This window comes from Corvus brachyrhynchos, unplaced genomic scaffold, assembly GCF_000691975.1.
Source record: "Corvus brachyrhynchos isolate BGI_N302 unplaced genomic scaffold, ASM69197v1 scaffold221, whole genome shotgun sequence".
NCBI classification, from domain to species: domain Eukaryota; kingdom Metazoa; phylum Chordata; class Aves; order Passeriformes; family Corvidae; genus Corvus; species Corvus brachyrhynchos.
In genome coordinates this window covers 3,301,774-3,323,169 of record NW_008236622.1, presented here as the reverse complement: position 1 = coordinate 3,323,169, position 21,396 = coordinate 3,301,774, and the positions used below count along the sequence as shown (strand labels likewise).

At 39.2% G+C, this 21,396-nt stretch overlaps 1 long non-coding RNA gene across 2 annotated transcripts in view; it reads left to right on the top strand.

Moving 5' to 3' along the window:
• LOC108444762 overlaps positions 1-13,878 on the top strand; it is a 24,545-nt gene extending 10,667 nt beyond the window's left edge. The window contains exons 2-5 of one of the 2 annotated variants that reach the window (XR_001859432.1): positions 1,942-3,000; positions 8,314-9,573; positions 11,346-11,566; positions 12,235-13,878. This is a non-coding gene — a long non-coding RNA (uncharacterized LOC108444762). Of the gene's footprint in view, positions 1-1,941; positions 3,001-8,313; positions 9,574-11,345 lie in introns of both variants that reach the window. The other variant, XR_001859431.1, reaches the window with a different exon arrangement.
• Positions 13,879-21,396: the final 7,518 nt, after the last annotated feature.

Below are 21,396 nucleotides of genomic sequence, written 5' to 3'. Positions count from 1 at the left end.
TTTTAAATGTTACATTATTTTAACTAATTTCACCCTCAATGTTCTTCACAAATTACTGGAATTAATCTACAAACAGAAGGAAAAAAACTCCTACCCATTAGTAGAAATGGTTTTTGAAATACTTTAATTATAGTAAGTAATAAAATAAATTGGAAAGAAGCCTGTATTCTGTGAATGTGTATGCTGACCATTAAAAGTGCCAGTGGGTGTACACAGACTCTCATGAAAGACAGAGGTTTCAATATTCCCCATTGCCCAGGACCAAGGTCACTCCAAGCTAGTACACGACACTGATCCTGCGGTGTTAGATGAGTGTGTGCTGAGGCAGTGAGCAGGACTTTTCACAGCACAGTGCATTTGGGGTGTGCTGTAATTGGGGCTCATCTGGGGCCAAAACCATACAGAGCATTTTTCTAGGGCTTTTTTTCTCATGTTTAGAGAGCTAGATTTACATTTAAAATCATGGCCTATTTTAAGTTTCTTGTTTTTTAATATATTAGAAGTCTGTCCATCTGCTTAGCTCTTTCTGAACTTCTGGCCTCTTTCAGATGTTTCAAATTTGACACCTAAGAATTGAGATGCTAATGACTTCTGATGGAGCGTGTTGTATTGTTAAATGTATCTTGATGTGTGTGTTTCTTAGTGCAGTTAATAATTTTGCTTACAGGTAGCTGGAGTGGTCTGCAGCTGCTCCCCTGAAATCTGTGGGAGTCTTTTAGCTTTGACGCCAGCATGAGCTGGCTCTAACCTAGAGGCCATGCAGCTGGCTTTTACCATAGTTAGCTGGGTATGAAATAATTGTATTAGTCAGAACAATGAGGAGGCAGAAGCAAAGCTGAAATTGAAGCTTTAAGGATCTGACTCATTCTGTTTCTGGCACAAGGAGGTGCAAATTGCACTTCCTGAATTTGCTGCACACCTACCAAACCCCAATTACAGCACACCCCAAATGTTCTGTGCTGTGAAAAGCCCTGCTCACTGCCTCAGCACAGAGACATCAACTAATTTGCTGTTGGCAGCTGCTGTTTGTAGGATGTTAGCTGAAAGATGTCTGTGTGTTGCTGCAACTCTCCTTACCCGTTTTGCAGTCTTTGTTCACTGTCACTCAGAGAGCCTGGCTTATAGTAATGGTATCCTGAGAATCTTCAGCTGGACAATAACCTGACAGAGCAGGGCCCTCTCTGCTGGTCATAAGCAGCATATTTGTTTTTTCCCTCAGAAACAGCAATAATTTAGCTTCTCAGATGTGTCCTATCTGTTCCATCAACTAGAATAATTTTATTACCCCAATTCCATACAATTATATCCCCCCCAAAAAAGCCCAAAGCCAGCAAGCCCACCGTGGCCTTGCTGAAAGCATGTTGCAGCCCCTTTTAAGTTACAAGCCCTGTCTGAGAAGTGTCAACAAAATGCAGTGGGTTGTAGCAATGTGAGATTCAGCAGGTACTTGTGCATGGAGGCAACCACAAGGTACGCTCAGCATGAAGAACCAGCCAAAGGAAATTCTGCCTGCTGATCTCTGGTGGTTGGAGCAAAGGAGGAGTTTTCAAGGACAAGTCAGAGAAGATGGGAGACACATATTTCCCAGTGCCTATGTCATTACACAAAAGGTACTGGTGCAGATACCCCTGGCTGCAGCTGTTTTCTACCCAGAATACCAGCTTGCAGCTACTTATTTAGGACTGTTATTGACAGCTACTATGGGAGAAAGGCTGTTGCCATTCTAAGGCTTCAGACCAAAATTTGCATGAAAAATATGGAGGTAGTTTGGTTGTTTCACCCATGTTTTCCAGGCCACTTATGCTTTGTTTCCACAGTTAAAATTCACTATGTATATTAGAGATTCTCAAAAGTGATGAAGAGAGTCCCAGGAACGATATTTCATTAAAGGTGAGTTAGTTTTTCAGTTACATAGTTATTTATATATATTTATTTCTACAGCACATAGAAGATGTTGTCTTGACCCTCCTGGCCTGGAAGACTATAGGTCTCCATAAAAACAGCAGTGATTCAATCTCAGATGCAGAATTGAGTAATAAGCTCCAAGAATGGGTAGTGCTGACGTAGAAGGAGGTATGTTCACTCAATCTCACCCTTCATCCTGCTTGTCTATACTTACCTTACTGAGTATTGACCTTGTAAGAATCAATCTATTTCCCATGGGCTATTCTATTCCCTATTTCTTCTGATATTGCTTCTAATATTCCATTATTAAAGCATTTTACAATATTTATTTCTGAAATATCTTTAGGCATTTCTTAAAAAATTTTTGAAACAACTTTGAAGTCTTGCCTTCGAGCTGTTTAAGTTGGCTGAAGGGACAGCTGAAGTGAACTACATGCAATTAAATAGTTTACATAATTCATGCCATAAGAAAAATATCAGAAGATCTTTTTTTTTTCTAGTCTACCTAGGTGGAAGGAAGATTTTTCCAAAGTAATGTTTTCAGAGAGGAATGCTAGAAAACATATTGAGAACCCAACGAATATTGACAGACTGATAAAATATCATCCCCAATAACAAAAAACCAAAAAGACAATGACTGTATATGTTCCCTTTTCGGTGAATCAGAGCAGCTAAATCGTGTGCAATGTGTCTTAGGCCATTAACAGGTATTCTCTTTACCACAACTAATTAATTAGGAGAATGACATTCTAAGTAAGGGGAGCTGAGATTTGGTACTTCTTCTGTTTCTGTAAAATTTTAGGCCACAGTAAATCTATGATAGCTGTGAGGTTATTGTATTTATTACAATATTTCTATTGCTTGCTATTACTGTTTTTGAGCCTGTGATGGCATAAAAAACTGTAAATGCTTCTAGAAGGACTATTATTCTAAATATGTAAGGACATTCTAGACATTTGGTTTCCAAGTAACTTCTCTATTTTAGCTTCTGTTTAATTTCCCTTCTTCTTCTTTTACAATGAGCAATATTTCAGCAACACAGAGAAGGAAACAAACGCAAGAAGTACTCCAATTTGAACAGAGACAAAATACAAGGTAAGTTAACTTTCTTTGAATATACAGTCAAGTTATATCATATTCCTTTAATTATCACGGTTTGATAGGCATGAGTGTACTGCTGAAATGGATGTTTTATCTGTTTTAAAAATTAAGTCTGGGTATTCCCTACATGAAACTCTTACCTGTAAAGGGATGAATTTGAGACTACAGTTTGTGTTACGCTCAAAGAATAAAACTATACCCAGTAGGCTAAACACCAAAAGAGTGGGGATACACCAGATCATTCTTCTCAGTAGTAAGAAAAACTATTTCTGGAAAATATACTTTTATATTTAAACTCCGCAAGGTATATTTGAAAATTACTCTTGATATTTTTCAGTGAGTCTGCACTCTACGATTTGAGTCATGTATGTCTTTAAATATTGCCTCAGTAGGTTCAAACTTATAAAAGTTTCCTACTTCTGAATTATTTTTAGTTCATCATTCTCATCCTTTAAGTTCAGCATGTTCCTATACTTTTTTTGTATTGTGAAACTTCTACAAATGACATTTCTTAAATTCGGGAATTGATTATTGGTACAAAACAAAAATACTTTTGAATATGTCCTATCTTCTTAACATTTTACCTATAGCTAACAACATTCTTTCTCATGAATCTGAATAAAACTGCAACAGACTAGAAAGCGTTCAGCATCAATTCCCACACTTCCATGTTAAACCAGTCCTGTCCTATTGAAACCAGCAGTACGCTTTGGCTTCAGCAGAAGAGAGTCCATTATTTTAGCTAGTATTATACATCATTTTCTGTAACCATGTGGATAGTTTTTTCAGGGTAGATTTAGTCAGCTTTGTGGTATTATAGACAGTTTAGAAATACCTTATCTAAACATCAGTCTGACCTGTTAGCAAGTGATGTCTTCCTAGCATCTCACATTGCAATCTACATTTTTCCTTGTTTGAAGCCTCTCTCATATCAGGATTACAGTTAGAAGCAGGCCAGAATCAGAGCAGCAGGCTGCTCATGCAGTGTTATTTGGGATGAAATTCACTTTCCTAAATAAAGGCTTCCAGTGCCTTTTAAAATGCCCTGAGTTACCAAAGACATCCATATGGGGCTGTCAGATGTTATGGGGCTGTCAGAATAAGGAGACCCTCATTCTTCTGAAGCACAAAGGGGTTGAAGCGTGTGACACCCTATAGCTGCCAGGTTTTAGGCACTGTCAGCAGACAGTGTAGAGTCAGTACTGTCACAACTACCACCACTGCTGAATGGGGAGCTCCTTCTCATGTCACACAGCAGCATCCCTGGCTGCAGGAAGGGCCACCCAGGCTCCTGAGATAGGGACACTTCAGACACAGCCTAAGACGTTGGTGAATACAAGGTCCTGGATGCCAGATTGGACTGCCTCTCTTGAGAGGGGGGGAGTTTGCTTCTGTTGGGTGTGTATTCTTTTTGATTTGCATTACCAGACCACTTCAGCCACTAAATATATAAGTATTAAAAATCCTTTTGTTTTCACAGTGACTAAATATTACTTTCAGATTATTAAATATTTCCAAATATGTTTAGTCAAAATTAGTATGGAGTTTTGAAAGTCAATGAATGCAGCAATGATAGAAGATAGTATAAGACAGGTTAGAGTGGTAATCTGATTTTAATTTCCTTTAAACCTTTCCTAATTTATTTATCAATATAACATAATATAAGCAGTGCCTGAAATAATACAACTAATATATAGTGGGTTTCTTATTTTGTGTAAATGCTAAAATGAAAGAATTTTACTTCTATAGATAGTCTAATTAAAAACTCCAAATGAAGTCTGTGATGCTTTTAAAATGAAGCTTGTAGAAACATTGCTGATGCACAAACAGGCTTCACTTCCTATCAAACTCAGTGTTAACGTTCTTTAAGCTTCTGTAATACTGGAAAATCTGCAAGATGAAGACTTACATGTGTTGTGGGTAAAGACTTGCGTGAGCAGGTCCCATGACTCTGTTACAAAAACTGTAAAAATTCATAAATTGAAATTTTACCACATGCCTTGAAGACTGATCTAAATCAGCATATGGATCTAAACTGCAGAGAAGACCCTTTAACCACTGTTTTCTTTTGCCCATACACAGGAAATGACCAACGGATAGATGAATAACTAAGCAAAGCTTTCCTTATTTATGCACATATAATATTGACTTTCTAGGGCCCCTGACAACCACAGGACTCAATATAAATTGTTGAAGTAGCTAAATGTGCCATTTGCTAAACAGATTATAGTAGGAGACCAGAAGGCTGATTTGTGATATTGCAGTGCACTTTGAAAACAGCTCCAGACACCAGTATTGACACTGCTGAACTGCAGCTCGGTGAGTGCACTGTACAAACAGAAGGTGGTCTGTGTGGAGTAGTTTGAAGCTTTGGAGCTGTAACTCTGAAGTGATGTGTTAATATTAACAAGTTGACAGGAAGTGGTGACTCAGCCCCTTGAAGGAAAGCTGCAGTGACCAGCCCCTTTTGCTTAAACAAAGAAAAATAGTAATATCTCTCTTTTTGTGAAAAGCTTGTACACATGCAATGTCTGTCCCTGATACAGTCATCAAAATAAACTTCCTATACTCTGTATTTTTCCACAGACTTTTTGGAGCCCATTTTAAATAATTTTAAAATTTAAATAATTTTAAATGCTTATCTCTTCTCCATGTGCCCAAAGGCCACACATATCTATGGAGACTCTATGTTACCTTCTTGAACCATGCAGAGGCAGTAAGAGATGCTGTCTCTCCCCCATTCATATGCTGTTTGTATTCAGAAGTATTCTGGAAGAAGAAAACTGTAGGTGGACTATGGAAAATCTACTGTAGGGTTTTGTTAAGACAGAAACTATATGTGTTATGGCTTGATGTTACCCAACAGCCAAGCACAGGCTGGTCTTCGTTGTAATAAAAATGAGGTCACCATGCTCTTCAAAGCAGCCTGGAAACCTTGTCAGGAGGAAGCCTAAGGCTAACAGCTGAGTGACAGCTGGCCATGAGCAAAGTGAAAGCTTCCACCAAGGTTGTTATATGACTTTTGAAAGCAGAACTTATGCTCTGAAATTAGCCAACTGATTTGGAAGTGCTTAAACTGTAGTATTTGTGTACACAAGTACTTTCTTAATTGATGGTCACACAGAAAAACCTGAGACTCTATAATCATTTACAGCATCCTCCTTGCCTCTGAAATATCTTCTTGGGTTTGTTTTTTTTTTTTGAGTGCTTGTCTCTGTTCTCAAGTATTAAATTCAGTCTTCTCAGTAATGTGTACTTTAGTCAAATGCAGGGAGCATCTAAAGATGCCTGGAAATCACATAAAAAGTAAATTAAAAGTTACCTCAAGTAAACTCAGCATTTAAGACTGCATTTAAAAGATTCTGCATTTATATAAAATTATGAAAATGTTAGATGTTGGGGAGGCATTGAAATATCAGAAATACAAGTTTCTGAGACAGCTAAACTTCAGTGGAGAACTGATACTCGCAACAGAATAGTTCCAAAGATTTTGTGCACATAACATTTATACTTATATTTTTTTATATGTGAGGTTTTTTTAAGTTGCTAGTGACAACTGGCAAAGTCAATTTGTCTTTAAATGAAAAAAATAATATCCTGCTGACTAAAATTTTACCTCAAATACCATGCAGAACTGACATCTGTTTGGATATTTGAAAACAAACATTCAGCACAGATTATGTTATATTAAGTGCCAGATAGACACAATCAGGAATGAACCTTGCTTTTCTAGTAAATGTAATACCCATGAAAGATTCTAGAGTGGTTTTGTAGGCTAATATATTTTAAACATTAGGGTTATTGTATTGCAAGTTTATTTCTCTGCACTACCCATCTTGCCAGTCGGGTGACCATCAGGAAGGCTCAGTGAGCAGCTTATTCTCTTTATTTGTTTGTTCTTGCTTTGCCCCATGAAGTAGTATCAAATAAATTGAGAACTGATTAAATGGTAGATCTCAGAGGGTCATAATCAGTGGCACAGGGTCTAGTTGGAGGCCTGGCACTAGTGGTGTCCCCCAAGGCTCAGTATAGGGCCCAGTACTGTTTAACTTATTCATAGTATTGTTTACTTACTCATCAATCAATTGGATAGATGCCTCCTCAGTAAGTTCACAAAGCTGGGAGGAGTGGCCGATAGTCCAGTGTGCTGTGCAGCCATTCAGAAGAACCTTGACAGGTCGGAGATGGAGAGATAGGGAGAGAAGGACCATCTGAAGTTCAACAAGGGCAAATGCAGGGTCCTGCACCTGGGGAAGAATAACCCCAGGAACCAGGACAGCTGGGGGCTGACCTGCTGGAAAGTGGTTCTGCAGAGAAGGACTTGGGGGTCCTGGTGGACAACAAACTATCCATGAGCCAGCAGTGAGCCCTTGTGGCCAAGATGACAATGAGATTCTGGGGTGCACTAGCAAGAGCATTGCCAGCAAGTCAAGGGAAGTGATCCTGCCCCTCTACTCAGCCCTGGTGAGGCACATCTGGAGTGTTTGTCCAGTTCTGGGCTCCTCTGGACAAGAGAGACATGGAGCTCCTGGAGCAGGTCCAGTGGAGGCTGCAAAGATCATGAGGGGATTGGAGCATCTCTCTTCTGAGGCAAGGCTGAGAGAGCTGGGCCTGCTCAGCCTCAAAAAGAGATGACTCAGAGGGGACCTCACCAATGAACATGAGTCTCTGCAGGGAGGGATAAGAGGAAGGACCAGGCTCTGCTCGGTGGTGCTGAGCAATAGCACAAGAGGCAGCAGGCAGAAACTGATGCCCAGGAAGTTCCACCTGAAAATGAGGAAGAACCTTACTGTGCAGGACACCATGCACTGGAATAGATTGCCCAAAGAGTGTGTGGAGTCTCCCTCACTGGAGACATTCCAGAACCATCTGGATGCAATTCTGTGCAACATGCTCTGGGGTGAACCTGCTGGAGTAGAGAGGTTGGACCAGATGACCTGCTGTGGTTCCTTCCAACCGCATCCGTTTTGTGACTGTGTGATCAATTTACCTATCAAAAATGGTTTTCAAACAATCCTTATTATAAGGATACTTTTCATTTCCATACACTCTATATTTACCTGTTCACTAAATGACCACCAAAACAAGAAAGTTAAGGACGTGCTTTAGAGGTTCTAGTATGATATTCTTTGAGCCATGAAAACCAATATATCACATGTAAAGATTACAGTAAAATCATCTACTTGTGTGCAGACAAGCCTGCCTTATTGTGAACAGCTGCTAATCATGCTTATGGTTGTGGGAAGAAATTGCATCAAGCACACTGTACAAATTATGATACCTTTGGGTTTTGCTTTTATTTTACAGGACCTGGGAGTTGCCTTTAAAGATCATGAACATGTTTAATAATTCATCAGAGGGAAAATGCTCAGTATCAGTACATATAGAAAATGTAGTAAAAACCATTCCTTTAAACAGATGATTACATTGTTATTACTTCACTTAGGTTGCTAATACCAGAGATAGTTTGAGAATGCTTTCAAATGAAGAAAGAAGTGCAGTATTTTCTTCTGTGCCATGACCTACTCTGTTGTTCCCTCTTCTGTGACCTTGGCGCAATCTGTTAAACAGTACAAATACTTAATGTGAGAACTCCACAATTTGTAATATGGACAATGTTTGAAGTACAAGGAGAAAGTGGCAGAAGACGTTTTCCTTTGATGGCACTTCACCAGTATCTTGCTGAATATGCTGAGCTTCGTAGTATTTAACACCGGCGCACTCAATGAAACACCAAGTCATCATTTGTGCTTGGATTATAACAAAGCTTAAAGCTATTTGCCTATTACTTACAGAAGGCCAAAAAGAAACACCTCAAGATACATTCAAAACAGAATCTCGTGTCCAACTCTGCCTGGAGCTACTTTTGTCAGAGCAGCTGGAATTGTTTTAATTGTAGTTCATATAATCATCATTGTAATTGACTACTGCCTCTTCTGCAGAGAAGAAAAACATGATGGCCATTCAAATAGCTAAAATAAAAAGGCCAGAAAAACTATCAATATTCATGGACTGCAGTTGAGTTTGCTACTTCTGATAAAAGCTGTTAGAAGACACCTTAAAAACTATTTTACAACCCTTCTTATTTTGTTATTTGCCCTGTGTTTTAACATTGTGGTTTATGGTCAGTGAAACAAAGAGCTGCAAACCAAGCCATTCAACAGGCAAATACTTGGTGCACGTACTCACCACATGCAAACACTAAAGACACAGCAGCTATTTAGTTTGCTGAGTTAGGTGCATGATCTTACATGTAAAACTCTAACTTTCCACCTTCTAAGAAATTATGATTGTCAGCACTGTAAAATAAAAAAGAAAGTCTTAGATACTCCTGCACAAAGTGTTTTTATGACACTGTTTTCATATCCTCGTTATTATGACCCTACTACTATGAAGCTTGCTATGAAACAAGATCAAACAGAAGAAAGAATATGACTTGGCATGTGAGAATGCTGCAAGTTTGCTAAATGAAATCTAAAACAGGATTTATTTTAAAAGAAATGAAAACCTACTTTCACTGGTAGTAAAAATGATGATTATAGAGAATACAATGGAATCCATCTGAAGGTAACTATTGTTAGATAGGAAAGTAACAGCAGTAGAGTAAACTCCAGTTACAGTCTTTCCAAATGAAAAATCAATTTGCAGAATCAAGTTTCAGAATAGTTTTTAGTATCTGAAAAGATGTACACTATTTTGTCTTTATTCATTACATTTAAAACACTGAAGTTTTATTAAGATTTTAGTGAACTACCATGTTTTTGGTGAATTTGTCCATTTTACTGTTGAATTCTGAAATATGTCAAAAATAGGAATACTAATTCTTTTTGTTCACGTATTTAAAGCAATGCATTATTGACCTAAAACCGCCAATACACTGTTCTTGTAGGACCACTAAAATTGCTGTACTTGAAGGAAGGACATGCATATTTTTTTACCTCTTGCTTCCCCATTTTCACTGTATGCCCTGGAAAGTCTAGAGGTTGCCTTTTAGAGTAAGGTAAAGCTAATTAAATCTTTTGGGATTTATTTTTAGAGAGGCTACGTAGACATAGAAATCTGAAAAACTAGAATAAGTGTTAATTGAAAATTTTTCCAGCATTGTCAATCCCAAAAGATCATTCATAAGTACATACACCAGAAAATGAATTGACAGCTTTTAAATGATTATAAAACTAAAGGAAAGTAAATCTGGTGTTCATTTGCCTTTTAATGTTTAAGTTCTCAGGGTATGTTTGCTTTTAGCTTTGATATATATCTGTGAAGCTAAAAATTATTTTAAAATAAATGCTAATACATTTCCTACTAATAGGATCCCAAAATCCTATCCCAAAATGCTGTGATTAGAAAAAAAGTTACATTGTACTTCAGGGTAAAATTTCAGTAACTGCTGCATTACTGTACCATTCACTACATATTGACATGCACAACTTGTGACATTTAAATTTGAAAGCCGTGGCGTTGTGTACATGGTCTTATTTTTGCAGCTCTAACAAGCAGATGAAAAAGAAGGAGAAAACCCTGCTTATTTAGCACTGAGTTTAGATGAGCCAATGAGATCCCTCTTTGTAACCTGAAGAAAAAAAAAAAAAAAAAAAAAAAAAAGGGGAAGTATAAGCCCAACCACTTGCCAATTTCTTCTGTGGTCAGGCAGCAGATAAGCTGTTTGCAGCCTGCCCGTTGTTTTAGCTTATCACCGTCGTCATAAAGCACAGCACAGTTTGCACAGAGAGTAAAAACTAAAGCCAGTTGATAATGAGTTCCACTTTGGAATGAGCCCTGAATTTTAGGTATGATGGGAGAAAAAAGTTTTCTGCGTCACAGGATAGCACAGAGAACGATATCCAGGTAATGACTTGGGAAGCAGAACTGGCCTGAGGTTTGTATGTAAGCAGAGCCCTGCGCGGAGGCTGCTGCTGCCTGGAGCCGCCCAGCGCTGGCACTGGTGCCGTGCGCAGCCACCGCGGGGCCGGGGTTGGGCTGCTGTGCCCGGCCTTTCCGCCCGCTCCGGGGCCGCCTTGCTCTAGTGCTTGTTAAAATCAAGAGTTCAGTGAAGAAAACGTCACAGAATGTCAGGAACAACACAGGATGTCTGATCTGTACATTCACAACTCCTGAACAACTCTTCTAGAGATGTAAACATTTCAACATCACTGAATTGCTATGTAAAAATATGAAAACAAACTATATTAATACCATAGCTCCATGTTAGCAATGGAATTTAAAAATTATTTCAGACAAATACTAGAAAATAAAACTACTTTTAATTATTAATATTTTTTTCATCATAAATAATTTGAAATCTTGCTGCTTTTCTTATTTTACCCTGTTATGCCCAGTGTTGAATCAGAGGAGGAGAGAGACTAGAAGAGTCCTGCTACAGGGAGGTGGGGAAAGTCCAAGCTGACAGGTGGAAAAAAGTGCTGTCTCTGTGAAGACTGGAGTAACGTGGCCTGTTCTGAGTATCACTTAACTGCATTGCAAATACAGGACCAGATTTAGAATAACCGCAAACTGAAACCTGAATAGTGGTGGAAACAACCATCTCTACAAAATTCTGGTAACACAAGTTGAGCGATCGATGGGGTCTCTCTTCTGAGTGTCTTGTTCACAAGCACTTGTTGTTCTGGCAAAAAGCCCTAGGTCCTAGATATCAGGAAGCAGTTCTCAGTTTTCCCTTTCTATGGCTTCTTTGGAGTTACAGGCGCAGGAGCAGATGGTCTTAAGTTCAGTCACTAATGCAGAATTATGGTGGCTGTTATAAGAATAGTAATTTTGGTATCTTTTAAAGGCAGAGTTTGCAGTTAAATTAAATTCCAGTTGATAAGCCTTTAGATAATACCAGATTTTATGCAGTTTAATCATAGTGAGATGATTATAGACCACAAGCTAAGCAACCAAAGACCTTCTCAAAGAAATATGCTCAGCATGTTGTATTTAACAAGATACTAAATATTCCAGAATCATCAAATCCTTTTCTCCAATAGAGCTCCTCCTTATAAAAGTAAGAGGTAATGCCAGTGGAATCTTTGTCAAGTAGGCAAAAGCTAGTGAGGGATGTAACTAATTTCTGACTTTCTCCTTACCCCTCATGAGAGCTCTAAAAAGCTCTCTTAAGCTACTTTCACTTTGTTGTGTTTTTATGTTTTAAATGCACAATGCAGAATACACTATTTTGTCCCTGCTCTTCCTCTGCATTTGTAAAATGGACACTGGTTTGTTTTATAGAAGCAGAGAACCTCAAAGAGCAGCAGCAGCCAACCTGCTCACCCACAGTGAGTAACCACCGGCTAAAAAACGGCTGAGAACTGCATGCTGTGTAGAAAAGACACACGGAAACCAATTGTCTTTGTGGTGATCCTTTTCCCTTCAGTGGATTATGATTGGTACTGCTGATTAATTTGTATATTCTTCACTGTTAATAGAGAGGATATCTTCTGATAATTTATACAGAGGATTTCAGAGTGGTGACGGCTGTTGGTGGTTATCATTTCAGAGAATGTAGACAGGAACACCTTGGAGTGTATCTTCAGGGTTGCCTTCTGTGGTGGTGCATCCTCCCCCACTCCATGGGCCACACTGTCATCTCAGAAACACCAGTTAAACCTTGGCCTTGATGAACAGCACCTGGACTAAGCTCCTCTTGATCTTACCAGAAACACTGTCGGCTCCTGTTTTTCAAAGAATAGCCTTGGAAAATTATTTTTCGTGCCTCAACTTGCTTGGAACAACATTTTTATTATCAAACTTTAAATGAAAGTCACTGACCCTAATTGTGTCCAGGATGGAAAATTACTATGACTAAAGCCAAGTCTCCTGCAACCCAGTGGTCCTAAGTGAGACCCTTTGAGCTCTCCTGGACCACAGCAGGCTGTGCCCAGCCTCTCCCCCGGAGTGAGACATGCATGGAGCAGGTGAACTCTCAAGTTTGCTGTACTTGGAGTACCTCTGCCAAATACTGCCAACGTATCAAGGGAACACTCATTTGTGACACCTTCACAACAGATGTTCTACAGTCCTGCAAAGCTTTTCAACACTTTCTAAGAAGGTCTCTCAGGCAATGTGGTTCTGCCCACATGTAAAGATAGGTTGGGATATTTTACACATGTGGATTGAAAACAGTGATTTGGTCTAAACAGAGATTTCACATCAGTTTAATAGGGCAGCAGATAAATTCTCTTCCATAGGAGCTGACATCTGCCAGCAGTAACTGCAATCATGGGATTGGTTTTCCAAATTTTAGATTTTTCAGGAGAAAGCATGCTTTTACGTGTGTTTTTACCTTTTTCGTGTTCCTACTCAGACATAAAGCTGGCATCAAGTATCATGAGTATTCTCTCTCAGTGTCTTCAAATCAAAAGGTGATAGGTTTAGGTGATACATCCTGTTTTCTGTATTTGCAAGCACAGTGAGTGGTCAGGTCTCTGACAGTGAAGCACTGTGCTTTTCAGTGCATTTTTCATTGATAACAAAAATCCTGGAAATCAAGTTATGCCCTTGCTGGTATCTGCTCAGTCTGGCTTCCTAGACCTAGAGCCCAGGACCATACCGACTTCATGGAATTTGCAGTGATGTAACAGTTTGAAATTCAGCTTGAGAAAAAAATGAAATACATTCTCAGCTGAGTAAAGAGAAGTTGGACTTTCATTATTACTTTCCAAAACAGATTCCCTCACAGTTAGATGTTTCCAACAAAACTGGTTTGCACATTGCTGGAAAAAGATTTTGTGATCATGTTTTGCTTGTATTGTTCTGCTTTGTCAGTGTGGTTCAGAACACAAAGGCTATTGTTTAAAAAAACCATGAATGTTAATTTGCATTCCATTGCTGGATTATTACACAGAGTGTGGAAAAAAAACAAGCTCTGATTCAGACAAAAAAAAAAAAAAAAAAAAAAAAAAGAAAGACATTGTTTCTTTTTCCCTTTCTTCTTCCTTGTGACTGGTTCTCCTTTATTTTAATGTTTCTGGCCCAGACTATGCTCTTAGAGACAGTGAGTGTCTTCTAGTACTTGTAGGCCACCACAGCGGTGTCTATAGAATAGACTATTTCAGCTGGGAGGGACCCACAACAACCATCTAGTCCAGCTGCATATAGATCACCTAGCAGAGATATATAAACTAAAAACTTAATTCCATAATGATGTTTGTGAGCAGTGACACTTGCAATACACCTGCTCTTATATTAGGAGGTAATTGCAGTCTGAAAATTCCTATCTGTACTATTCCAGAAGACTCTGAGTGTAGCTTCACAAGTGGGCATAGACTCCACTTTGACCACACTGCCACATCTACCATCGTCTATTGATTCTCAGCCCTGAGCCACACATTCCAGCCACCTCTGCCACAGCAGTGTGGGGAAATAACCTTACCAAAAGAGGATTGGTTTCCTCCTGAGCTGGTCTGACTCCACATGCAGCCTCACAAGCACTAAGGCTAGAATGAGGAGGGTGGGAGGAACAGGACACAAGGAAGAGGAAAGAATAAGACTGTCAGGACCCTGATGACACTAAGAAGCCTTTATTGGCCTCCCCCACAGCCCTACCCGTGGGCCCAGAGGCTCTGTTTACGTTCAGTACCTATTTCTACCACAGCCATACCTGTGCCTGTGTATGTAGGTCCTGTTGATCTAGGCATTGTGGACTGTTCTGACCTCAGGCCTATGGACTGACTTCCCAGCCTGACCTAGGCTCTCTCCTGTCACTGTTGTCCTGCCTGGGGATCACAAGGCTGGGCCACTTCCTGGCTTGACCTCAGCTCTGCTCTGGCATCACAGACCTGCCTGTCAGTCACAGGTCTGTGTCTGACCCTCACCTGCAGACTGACTTCTCAGCCTGACCTTGGACCTGCCTCATTGTCATGAACTTTCTTGATGACCTGGTTTGACCCTGGCTACCATCCTTAGCCTGCCCTGCTCCCTTACGTCACAACAGGAGGAGGGTGTCTAGTGAGCTACCTGCTCTGCTTGCTGCCACCTATCTCCCTGTCCCTAGGGAGCAGCCAGCCTTGACAAGGACCAGGCACTGGGAGCAGTGTAGTCTCTGCCAGGCTCCTACCAGTTTAAACGAATTACAAGGCAGGTACAAGGAAGGTGGTGTCAGTTCTTCCAGGAGCTGCTTCCCAAAAGAAGCAGTCATGCCACTTCCCTAGCCACAGGTTATTTGTTCCCACCCCTCTTCCCTGTGCCAGCACAAGTGTTTGCACAGCAAGGCAGTGAACCAGGACAAACAAAAGTGATGCAGCTGGTTCTTGAAGGAATGGACTTAACCGTTTACCTGGGTCAAGAACAAGCACCTCGTGTTGAGAAGAGTGGCTGACACAGCCTCAGACTCAAGTGTTTGTGGAAACCTGGAAGATCACCAAGATTAGGGATTTTACTGTGATCCCACCAGGTCTGGGATCCCAGGAATTTGTGTGATTTGCCTGGGCTGAAGCAAGCAATTGTGCATCTTCCTTTCTGTTACTACCCAAACTAGCTCAGCTATGAAGGTGCTGCTGTAATTACATCCTGCAACTAGCAATGTAGATGGATCTGTGGTTGTTTAGGTCTTTCTTATATAAGCAAAGCAACAAAAATATTCATCTAGACCCAAAGGTCCCAGGCTCAGGGTTTACTTTCTGTTCATACTGAACAAGGAGAGGTCAAACCAGAAGTTTTCTGTGCCTGGCTCTGCCTGTTCAGTTGTGTGAGGTTGAGCCCCTTCAGTACTGATTGGCTGTTTTGGGCTCTTCTACTCCTCAGCATTTTGATTGTCCTTTCCAAATGTCATCTTCTGTCAGAATCAACATGGAAGTAATGTCATGACTGGTATATCTGAACCAGCAGTGTTCAGATGTTAACTTATGGAATCCTTAAGGCACTAAGTGAAATCTCCAGGAAAAAGCTCCCACCACTGACCATACTGCTAGCAGGGAAGATTGTGGTTAGTTGGAAATGGAGAATAAGCTTGTGCTGCAGTTGATTTGCTTATGTCTGTAGTGTTCAGCTCCTATGTTACACTAATTTAATTTTTATTAAATGAGGAAGAAGGGAAAGTTTTCATATAAACTTTTCATAAAAAGACAGAACTGCCCAGTAAATAAAAGGCATATTCAGAATAAGCAGGTAAGAAACCTTTAAGAAGATTAATGAAAAGAGAAGATGGTAATCACTAAAAAATTTCTTCAGAGGAAAATACCTTTCATTAATTACTAGTTACTCCCTGTTGGATATTCATAAGAGAACATTTGCTTTCTTCTGCTATTAATGATGACAAGTCTGTTAAGGACTTAATTAAAATTATTTGTTTCGGGACTAACAAGATACATTTGCAGAAAGATTGTGATATTCTAGAAACTGATAAAGTTTCAAAATGTATCAAATATCATGGGCATATTGGGAATCATTGAAAAGGCAGTCTAAAGAGTGGTAAAACCAAGCAGGCACACAGAACAAACTACCAGTGTTAAGTAAGTAGCAAATGATGAATGGTACAAAGGGTGGAAGAAAGGCTAAGGATTATTTTTGTCTGAAATAGAGTCTCTGATGCTTGGTAAAGATGCAATTTTGTTGCACCTCTTTTTATGAGCTACAGTAAATCAGACTAAGATTAATGAGTGCCAGATTAAATGTTTTCCAGGATATTCAATACTAAAAGGAAGCCAAAACAGCTTTTAAATGTTTGGTTGGTTTGGTTTGTTTGTTTTTTTTTTTTTTCCCAAGAGCTGAAAGTATTGAAGGAAATTGGAATGGTACTTGGAAAGACATTTTATTATTTTAACTGTTTTGTCCTCCTTTCTATATCCAGCATGATGTTTTAAAGAAAGTGGATACAGTTATGCTGTCCTCTTTTTTGAAGTCATAATTGATGTGAATAACACAGATGACGGATTCAGGCCTCATGACCATTATTTAAAATACTCTCCTACTTTTAGGTATGTACTTGAGTAAACCAACATAACCAGTAAGAAATTCTTGGTGTTTATATGAATGATCTTGCAAAGGTCCAGTGAGGATTTCAAAGTAAAAGAACAAATGAAAGAAATTTACCTGCTGTAAGTCCACAGCAACACTATTTCCTTACTGGCGAACACTTCCTCACAGCAATTACGTCATGGTTTTGGAAGTCTTTTATAATGCTTGTATCTGACATCCCACTTGCATTTGTCTGTCAACAATTCTGGGTTGGAATAACCCCCTTGTGCACGTGGTTCTGGGTTCTATTCCTGAGTGAATCACTTAACCTCTCTGTCTTTTTCTCTTTCCATCCATAAAATTAGCATAATAATACTAATTCATCACAGGCTATAGTTAGGCTCAATTAATGTTTGTAATGATCTCTGAGATTGTTGGATAAAACATGCTGTAAAAGTGTATTATTATTGTTAATAGAGCCTTTTGTACTTTGGCACTCTAATAAAGCACTACCATTGCTCACCGGCTCCTAAAATTTCATTGAAACTCCTAAGGACTTAATGGGATACAACTTTCTGTTAGTATGTCCATTTATCTTCCTGACTCATTCAAACCATCAGAACAGTTTCAGTTCTGCGAATGGAAGAGCTGTGGAGTTTGTGCAGAGAAAAATTATGTAATTTTGTAAATGATCTAGGACTGAAAGCTTTTTAAACAGGCCCTCATTTACACTGACCTCAGTTCTGGCTGAACTAGTTCAGACTGCAGAGAGCTGTGATTTGTAGAACAACTTTCTTAAAATGAGGTACCTGTCTGGTCAGGACAATAAATAGTCATAGCTGTGGAAATTATGGCAGTGGAAGAGAGTGGGAGTAGACAAATCTCTATCTATACCATTGGAGGAAAAGATCAGGAGTCTGGGGTTCATAGTTACTGCTTTTGGTCTTGGTTACACATACCAGGTTAACAGTTGGAAGACAAAGGCTTAGAACTCCCCTCCCATTTGTCAGGAGCAGAGGAAGAAATGAAGGAACAAGATTCACAGCTGGACTAGTTGGGAGAAATTGTTTGAGATCTATTGGCCTGAAAGAGCAGCCCATGTTTAGCAGCATAATGGACAGCTGAGCTCAAGCATGTGAGCCTGAAATGGATTTGTTGGTTGCATTGGTTCTACATTTGTAAGACTATTTGGAGCTGTGAGACAGTTATCTATACGCATGGGTTTTAAGCAGTGAGATTACTCTGTTATGCGACATTTTATTTTATCAAATGCTAAACAGCTTTTGTGGGACTTCAAGTATTTTCTCTTCTGCTGACATTCTTCAGCTTCCTACCTCTGCTTGTTCTGGTACTTGTATTATTCACAATTGATTTCTTACTATTTTTAATAATGAGAAATGTGTGTTATTCTCATCTTGTTTGTTCTTCAAAGTAGCTGGACAGTCCCTACTAAAGCTTTATGGAAAAAAAAAAAGCAATAATTGAGATCATATTCACAGACTGATTCTTCTAAAAGTCATATGTTCCAGAAGTATCTTTAATCACTTGTTTATAAAAGAATTTTTTTTTGTGATTTGAAAATGTAAAATGGCTGAATAGATTTTATGTTGACTACTTTGAGAAACTTCCTTTTTTTCCAACCTAATTTTTATTGCCCTTCTTGTCTACTGTCTAGTATTACTAAGGATGATTCAGATAAAATGACTGTAATCTCTCTGCAGGATTTTGTGTGACTCAGTGAAGCCTCTTTCCATATCAAATCTTTGAGTCTGTTTCTCTAAAAGAAAAGTTTGCCCCTTAAAACTGGAAGAGAAGAAATAGGTGATGTGAACATGGATAAGCTGATCAACAAAAGCGAGTTGTGCTGTTTTGTACAGAGAAAAATAAAATTGGTAAGAACATAGTAAATTGTTAAAACTACAGTACTTGCATTCACTAATCATGTGAATTAGCCAGGAGTGATAAGAGACAGATATCTGAAACCTTTGTCATAGTGTCTGGCAGCAGTTTAGAAAGCAAGTAGGGCCTTAGGAAGTAGAATTAGATGGAGAGACCATGCTCGTCAGTAATTAAAACACTATTCAGAGAAAAACCAAGACAAAGCCACTTGTTATTGCTAATTACTGTGAGTGTCACGTTATACAGAAATACAAAAATACAACTGTAAAGGTGACTGCAAATATCTGTAAAGCTATCACTTTCTTCAGATTCCATGGACAGTTCTACAGTTTTTAAAGACATTCACTTTGCCATTTGTTTACAGTGAATCTCAGGTGTTCTATCCTTAAAAATTTTATAGTTTATAGAGTACCAGACTATAAGTGGCTGCTAGAAGCATTTTTCAAAAAAACATCCAGCACCTCAATTTGTCTTAATAGGTGACATGTCTGCAATCCTTCAGTGTAGGAAAACCTATGCTTTTTTTAAATGCATATTCATAACACATTGATATGATGGAGTATCTCTGAATACATTTCATAATATTCAGTTACTTGCTATTTTTCTAGATTTTATAAAAGGAATTGCCTTTAAATGCTGCTCTGCTTTAATTCAGTAGTGCTGGAAAAATCTCCATCTAACAGGAACAGCAGGAGTCTAAACTTGCATCTTAGATCACTTAGATACTATTTTTGATGGCCTGTTTATATGAGTGTGACAATTAAAAATGAAAGTGTGTAAATCATTCACAGGATAACAAAGAACAACGGTTTTCTGTCCCAGCAAATAATGGCAGACTTTGTAGCCATACAGAGACATGGAATTGTGGGAAAGTCTGGGAAAACTGTCAGCACTCAACTGAGTTAGTCTGTATCCTTGGGGCAACTTAAGCTAGATGTGTACACAAAAGGAAGTCCAGGGCACGTTGGCCGGAGCAGGCATAAATGTGCTTTACTTTGGCTCTGGAAAAGCAAACTCTGGAGGTTCTACCATCAGTCCTTTTTTTCCTCCCCCTGCCTTGTTTTCTACATCCCAATAACAACTAGTGGAGGTTTCAGTACTGAAGAAGGCAACTTCTTCATGTAGGATGTAGCAGTAGGAGTTTGGATGGAAGGCATTTGAGCAGCAGGTTAATTACTAGGCTCAATGTCTGGGTATATGGATGCTTTCCTGAGTGTGTTAGGTCAGAGAACTTTAGTTCATGATAAAGGGTGTGGGTTTTTTTCTTTTCCAAAAGAACTCTTAATTTCAAGCTGAGGGCTCATCCACAGTGTGTTTTATGCAATGGCTCTAGTGGAATGAATAGACAAACATAATTGATGCAGCTAAATTCAGAGGCTGAAGGAGTTGTTCCAAGAGCAGGTTTGCTGAAAGGCTGTAGCCAGTTCTGGAATGTGCTTTTAGAAACACCCACCCTGGATTCCCAGCTGTGCTTCATGTCCCCTTGTCAATGCTTTGCAGGGATGGTATCACCAAACAGTTGACCACAGTTTCTTGAGGGTTGGGGCTGATTCTGTCCTTTGATTGCTGTGTGCTGCTCATTTATTTGACAAACAATTTTAAAGACAAAAGAAACAAAACTGTAAGTACTAAGGTGTGAATGAACCCAAGTGTATGTATGTTTGTTCATTCATTTATTAAGCATGTTCACTACTATTAAGCAGAAGTCCCACATGCATCATGTCTTCTATATAGCTGGAGGCACAGTTTAGTCCCTTGGTCCAGCTTGGGCATGTGTCAAAAAAAGACAGAAGTGAGATGATCCATATAAAACTAAAAGTGTTTGTCACTTTTTTCTCAAAGCCTCCTAGTCTTCCTCCAGATATTTACTGCTACAGGTTGCTGCTTGGCAGAGTTCCGAGACTATCAGACTGCCCTTAGAGTTTCCTTCTTAGGAAGACAAGGCGTGGCAATACTTTGAGACAAAAATCAGTAAAGTTTTAGGGACTTTAAGTGAGTCTTTCTTTCCACACTCTACCGCCTTTTGCCAAATGATCGATGTGGAGGACTATGACTTTTCCTCTGAAAAACCATATACCACAAGGAGGATGCTCAATATAAAGTGATGTTGGAACTCTTCACTCCTCACCAGTTTTGATAAGCTATAGTATGTGAGGAGAGATAAGACGTTGTTGCACTCAAGTGGTGATAAATAAAGGAAGAGGAAGCATGTTTACAAGTAGGATGCTTGAAAGTGGGAAAGGCTGCAACACAAATGGCCTGTGAGATCCAGCATAGATACCAGAAATAGGCTCACTTTAAGCTGACTGAATTCAGAACCAACACAAGCTTATAGCATGGACAGAGATAGTCCTGACCCAGCAGACACAGGGAGTTTTGACGTAAGGAATCCAGTGAGACAGTGCCTTGGAACTGTAACAGTTTAGGCACAAATCATGTTAGACTTAAATCCAAGTTGCTGACTGAGAGGTAACATACAATATTAATATATATGTCTACCTTGAAAAATTGGACTTACTCTGTGCAACATACGAATGCAATTTTTAAAATTTATTTATTTACTATGGCATGTATTTTGCAACTGTAGAAGGACTTAGA